At 36.0% G+C, this 7,151-nt stretch overlaps 1 pseudogene across 1 annotated transcript; it reads right to left on the bottom strand.

Annotated features, from left to right (window-relative positions):
• Positions 1-223: 223 nt before the first annotated feature.
• Positions 224-5,714, bottom strand: LOC143633563 (lysine-specific demethylase JMJ13-like; annotated as a pseudogene). Its single transcript, XR_013153688.1, has 10 exons — positions 5,709-5,714; positions 4,348-4,678; positions 4,110-4,266; positions 3,804-4,023; positions 3,666-3,719; positions 3,502-3,581; positions 3,161-3,438; positions 2,676-3,065; positions 2,112-2,584; positions 224-641 (listed from the first exon to the last, which is right to left on the bottom strand). The product of XR_013153688.1 is annotated as a lysine-specific demethylase JMJ13-like (transcript).
• Between the last annotated feature and the right edge of the window lie 1,437 nt (positions 5,715-7,151).

Below are 7,151 nucleotides of genomic sequence, written 5' to 3'. Positions count from 1 at the left end.
AGCAAAAAGATACTTAAAAAATGAGCAATTGCAACAAAGTGGTTCAAAAAATATTTGCATTTATTTTGCTACAAAATAATCAAAGAACTCCCTTCAAGGAGGCGCAGCTGACTATGTGATTTTGCATCGCGCCAGAGTTAAATCAACAATTAATAACAAGACGTACATCAAAAGAAACTGCTAAAATGGTGACTACCTACCTTAATATTTGCAGAAAATGAGAAAGGAAGTTAATCAAAAAGTAAACTTTTGTTTCATCTAAAAACTGGTCAATATGATGCTGCTTCCGTGTGTTGTTAGAACTTAGAAACCATGTTTGTATCCAAGTTAAAAAGGTCAATCTCTAAGAAATTAGTATTCAAAACGACGTGGTATTGTCCAACCCTATAACCGACGGGCCTTTAATTTTAAGTCGTTTTGGACCATTTTCTACAGGCAACGGTTCGTGGTTCAAATCATAATCAAGGCGTTCGCTCAAAACTTCTTCATTTCCCATTTTTTTTGTACTTTATTGAGATGTGAGTGACGGTTCCTTTACTTGAGGCACTTTCTTTTGCTTCATTAGAGTGAATGGAACACTCGGATGCTGAATCATGCCGAGAGTATCCCTCTGGTTGTACTTTCTTCAATCGTTTTAGTCCCTGTGAATACAAATGTTAATCAATAGTCAGAAAGTTGACCCGTTTACTTATGATAGGGTCAACTCGTTTTACGACCAGCTGATATTCTTGTGTTCGGGTGGGCAAGGGGGAAACACGCCTGTGTGGATCTTACAGGAGTGTCTCCTCTTGTTGGGCTCAGGGACCGTGGGTTTGTTGTGGGTCAGGCTGCGTTGAAGGCTGAATCGGGCAAAGTTGTTAAACACGAGAAAGCTTGTTTAGATAATCAACATGTCTTTCTACCATTTGCCTTTGATACATTTGGTTTTCTGGCTCCAGAGGCTGTGAAATTTTTGAGTAGGGTTCAGCGCGTCGTACACGGAACCTCTTCAGCTTCTAGGTCCCAAAGCTTCGTTTTTAGCAGGATTGGCTTTGCTGTTCAAAAGGGGGTTGCGGCGCAACTTGTTGCCCGTTTGCCTGCCACTTTATTGTAATCGTTTTATAGTAAATTATATAAAACTTCGATATTATTTAAAAAAAAAAAAAAAATTCATATCTAATTATTCATTAAAATTTTTGGACAAAGTGTTTCGACTTTCGGGTTAACCTGACCCAAACAGACATAAAGCTTGTTTTGACCATTGCCTTTACAAGACTATTAGCACCTATCTTTTGAAATTAGAAGGGATAATCAAAAAAGCTCGTGGCTCGCTCGAAACCGACTCGTTTATGAAAGAGCCAAGCTGGCTCAATTTGTAAACAAGCCGAGCTCGAGCCAAGGTAAGCTTGCTCATTAGCTCGTTTAAGTTTAGCCCAAATTTTAATGTTTATAAGTTATAAGTAACCCAATTCCATTTATAGGAAAGCGTGCATAATATGGTCCATGAGCCCACTAGAGACAACTGTAATATCAATTTAAATACCAATTTCTACTTAAATATTAAATACAAGTTTAGAAACCCGTGTATTATACAAGTTGAATAGATGAAGTACTATTACATACTTGGTAATGAAGATTTAGAAGTTATAAAACGATACTTTGAGATAAGATATGACTGAAATTACGTATAAGTACCTAACCAATAACTTAGTATAATTGAAGTCAAATATTTCACATAAGTTGCTACATTTAATATATTTAATATTTAACCATATATACCTCTAAACATGAAAGAGTGAAATAAGAGAAGCGGGAAAAACAAATCTGGGCTCAGGAAAATTGTGACAGGTGGCATAACCATTTACTTATTGATAGGCGTTATTTTAATTTAAACGAGCTGCCTCAAGGTTTTTACAACCCGGGCTTGATCTCAACTTCAGCTCATTAAGAATAAACGATCCATGCAGCGCCGAGCTGGCTAACTCTTATACCGAGCCCCCGGCTCGGCTCGGCTCTTTCGTTAAGTAGCCCTAGAAATTACTAAGAAAAAACCTTTTCAGAACAATTAAATAATAGCAATATAAACAACAGAAAACATTGAGAATGCCATGAACAAAAAAAAAATTCATTACCTGATTTTCAAACCCTGGAGGCACAGAATCATGTGTATTTATGTGCTCTGACTTTGAAGACGAACGGCGTTTGACCCTAAATGTTTCCGAGTCAGAATCATCACTTTCTTGATACGTATTTTTAACATCCACAGAAAAACCATTATCACCATGAACATGGTTAACTAAAGATAAACTTTCTGATGAAAAACCAACATTGGAAGTGTTCAAGATATCAGTACCACATGACTCGTACTTGTTCAAATCAGGTGCAAAACCAATTTTGCAATATGGATCATATGCTTCGTGTTCAGTTAGTGGAAACAGTTTAGAAAGTAGAATCATGTCAGTGGCAGTTTCAGATAGCTGTTGAGCCTCATTCACAATATCTTTTTCCTGCTCAAACATTCTGGCTACAGCCTCCATATCTAATATGTTATCCCTTAGAGAGATTGTAAATTTGTCTCCACAAGGTAAGTTAAGTAGCTTAAACTCTGAAACCAAAAATTGAGCAATATCATAATTGGAAATAGCGGTTAACAAAAGTACCAAAAACAAAAAGTCAAATGTGACGGGTTAACATACCATGGCGAAGGCACACAGGATGTAGATAGCAGTTGCAGTTAATATATGCTACATAACAGTCGCGTTTACAAACGCTGCAAAGAATGGTTCCATGAGAATGTGTGGAAGCACCCATGTATTCGCTTGATTTCACTAGACACCAACAAATCCGATGCTGGAAACGGATTAAGTTCACAAATGTTGCTTTAATGTTTCTATGAGATATCATATCTTGAGAAGATTGATCTTCAAGCTCCATATTTGGATGAAGAATCATGGATTCTTTACACAAAAGTTCTTCATGAGGCAGCAGAGGTGTCCGGTTTAGAAGTGCATATTGATGACTAGCTATTGCTCCCAATAAGAACCAGTCACCAATTGCAAAATTTACAGCCTCACAGCAATTAAAACCTAAGGTATACATATAGTCATATATTACAAGTATTAGAACCAGAATCTAAGGTATACAAGATTTCTGTAAATTGGAATTACGGAAACTATTATACCGTGACTAAATCCTGCATGATATGCACGAGGGAATGTCACCACAAACTCCCCAGGCTTTTGAACAGCTTTATAAACTGGGACACCATCTTGTGATAGAATATTTGGAGGAAATAAGGTTGTTTTCCCCAAAAGAACATCAAACGCGCCATCTTCTCCGTCTGTCGATAATATGTCGCGGGTGTACACTTTTTGTCTAACCACCTTTTCAAAATCCAGAACAGCGTGACCAGGAACACCGTACCATGTTTTTGCAGCTCCACAATGATGATAATTCATGCTACAAAGATATAACAACATGAGAATTATAAACATGAGGTCTTATATAATAAAAATTAAGTACCTATACAAATAATGGTCTTCTACATGCCAGGCAAACATGCTAAATAGCATCCCAATGTAAAGCATAGGCTCAGTAACTCCCTGTAAACATACAAATAATAACTAAAAGTTGGTTATAAAAGATATAGAACTAAAGAAGAGAGGACTATTTGATATTGTGAATACCGGAATAGTTGTTTCAAGCAGACGTAGAGTAGAACGGGACAGTCTTGAAACTTTCTGAATTCAAAGAAAAGAACAAAACCAAGATATTGATTAATAAGCATGCAACAAGAAATAAAATGTCTGAAAAAAAATTAAAACCTTTAAATTCCATTTGCTACTTGCAAGTTGATCAGTTGGAGAAGATGAAAAGGCACTGCCATCAACATCACATGCATATTCAACACTTTCTGTTTTTCCACAAGCTATTTCATGCCAAAATTCTTTTTCAACATACGTGGCAGGAAGACATCCAGAACTATTATATCTACGAGCAAAAACCTTGTTCGCCATTTTCTCATAATCACGGAATGTATAATTTCTGATGAATAAAAACCATTACTCAAAGTCTCAAAACTGAATGTCACATACTTAGAAAATTATATCAGATTTCATATGGGAATCAACCTTCCACTCATGAAGAATGTGACTTTATCATCAGTATTCCACTCAGCAAGACGAAGCGGTTGCACTCTTGTAGTAAACTTAAACCCAACTTTCTCTTTCATCAAAACGATTCCAGCTGGAACTGAGGCACTTAAAGGAGAAACAATCTTGCATATACCTGAAATACAAAGATTCAAGACGAAAATATTAAATATGAAATTATGCATTAATCTTCTTCAAAGTTTTAAAGAAGTATTACCAAATCTTGAAGCTTCTGGAGCTATCTTTTGCAGATAAATCAAAGGATCCTCAAACTCTTCTTTACTTGGAAAGTATACAGGGCACTCTGGAACTTTATCCGTCCAATCAAGATCATCTAAATCAAACTTGTCAACCTTTGACTTTGACAGATTGCTGGATAATCCATCACCAGAAGATGCAGAACCTCTCAACGCATCTCCTCCACTTCGAGTCATTCGGTTAGACACAAATGTAGCATCATTCACAGGGCCAGATCCCATCCGGCGAAGCCTCTTACGCTTCAGATAATTTAGCATGTCCTCTCTTGAGGAACAGGCCCTTCCTTCCACCTGTCATTCCACAATGTAAGTCGGATATATTTCATTTCATAAACATCAACAAGTCTAGAGGTTCTTAATAATGACCGGTATTCAGTTATTATACAAATTCACACACATACAAACTCAATACAGGGCTAATTTTGTCCACTATAAGGTCAATCCGTACAGAAAGCTGTTATGACTGTGCTTTGAATTGATTGTCCACATGTACTACCACTATATAAATAAATTTTAGTATAATTGACTTCCATAACTTCAAACACACAAAGTCAACAAGCTATGAACAGTTAAATCAACGAACTCCTAACAAACACTATCTACCAAAAGCAAGTGAACAATAATAATAATCATATTATTATCAGATATTAATTTCAATTGAAACTCCGATTAGCCGTTGAAAGGTGAATGAACAGTAGTAACAAATAATAATATTCTCTGAAAACGATGACGTAATCATACCATATCATTCTCGCCGGAAGCCTCCGTCTTCTCTGAACAAAAGTCAACCGGAAATCACAGTCTCGTGATGTATCTCCGCCACATTACCTCTAACAGGCTTCAAACGAAGAGATCGGACAATTTACACCGACGTCAGGTCAGAACGCAACGCAATGATAACACCGTATCGAGGATCCAGTCCGTGAGTATGATGATTGCTGACGTCACGAATTAATATCCGGAAAGGATTACCGGAGTTAGTTATCACCGGAGAAAGCAGAGCAGCTTTCCTGTGGTTTAGATTAGAGAGAGAAAGAGGAACATATGGAGTCAGGAAACGGAAAAAGAAGAGAGACAGGATAATTTATATCTATCTTTTATTGTTACTGTTATTATTATTATTATTATTATTGTATTTTATTTATTTTATTGTCATAATTGTAACAGTTGTAACCACTTTATTATTTAAAAACGGAAATTAATAAAATAGTAGTGAAAGAAATAATGGTGGTTGGTTGGTTAGGCATGTTCAACCAAACGCACCCTTTATTGCCGCCTCCAAACGCGCCCTTTTCACGCTTCTAATTTCCTTTACCATTACCCGCATTTCTATGGTTCCCTGAAATTATTTGAGAGCACTTTACAAATCATATGATGTGATTGTCATTGTAAATTATAGAATGGAAAAAGAAATATAGTGATTTTTTGTAAATTTAGGGAGACTTTTTTGTCCCTATTTATTTTTTAATATTTGTTGAATTGTTGTGATCAAAGAAGAGAAAAAACTGTAATAAAAAATATATAAAAAATATTATTTAATTAAACAGAAGAGAGAAATGTAGTGATTTTTAGTGTAACTAAAGAGATAAGGATGAGGGGACCTGATGAGAATGCTCTAAGACAGGTTGTTGTGGGCTTCGAAAGGCCGGCAACAGTTAATGTGGCCTAGCTTTAACATCTTGTACATCACGTTGAGCGGTAAAGAAGGGGCTTTGGTACATTAACAGGGAGGTAAATGAAAAAATGATGGGGTACGAATACTTTAATAAGGACATGGTGTGGTCAGTGGCGGATCTAGAAACTAATTTCATGGGTAGTGTAAAAATTTTGTTAAACATACATTAAGGAAAAAATTTTACCGGTTTCGCATTTACGGGGCCTGATTACCTTTCGCGGGTACTGGAGCCCAGTAACGCGTTTTGCTCGTGCAAGTGTCTAGTTACGCGTTTGGCGCGTCCCAGGCTTGGTTTCGTGTTACAAGCATACGGGCGCCCGGTTAACCCATTTGCAATGGCGGATCAAAACAAGTTGGTGTAACGTTCGACTTTTAGAAAAAATAAATAAAGTTTGTTATTTAATAATCGTATAATAATAAGTCATAAATTAAAACGAGAGATGGTAGGCTTAAATGGATATGGACTTAAAAATAAAACATGGACTTAGTAAATTAATGGACATAAGGTCCATGAGATAAGGGTATAAGTACCCCTTAAACCTTCCCTAAAACCCTAGATCTCATAATCTCATACCTTTCCATTATTACCACACACACACTCCATACTTTGAAACTTGAAAACGAGATCCCAATCGTTTTAGTGATTTTCGCATCCAAACAACAAGAAGAATCAAGATCTAGCTCGTGTCAAGACTAAAACTCTAAACCGAATTTCGCTAGAGGTACGTTTGTAGTGTAAAGGTAGTCCTTTTGATGTCGGTTCTCCATGAAAATTGGTAGAACCATAGATCGGGTCCTAAAGGTTAATAAAAATATAAACTTGACGTAAAATAAATGTGAACTTTGAGAGTCGGGTTCGTTTGGCTCGTTAGTTAAGTTTGAGGCGTTCATAGATCTAACGAAATTTAGGTAAAAGATTGGAACTTGAAACAAACCAAGTTGAGATTTTTGATTAATAATGGTAAAGGAAGTAATAATAATAATAATAATAATAATAATAATAATAATAATAGTAGTAGTAGTAGGAGTAATAAAATAATAAATATAATAATAATAGTGACAGCAACATGCTGTGCATGTTCAATGATA

Source organism: Bidens hawaiensis, unplaced genomic scaffold (genome assembly GCF_021521415.1).
Source record: "Bidens hawaiensis isolate Kalapana, Puna unplaced genomic scaffold, B.hawaiensis_p1.1 tig00006781_1, whole genome shotgun sequence".
Taxonomy (NCBI): Eukaryota; Viridiplantae; Streptophyta; class Magnoliopsida; order Asterales; family Asteraceae; genus Bidens; species Bidens hawaiensis.
Note: the sequence above shows the minus strand (reverse complement) of the source record. Positions and strands in the feature narration are given on the sequence as shown.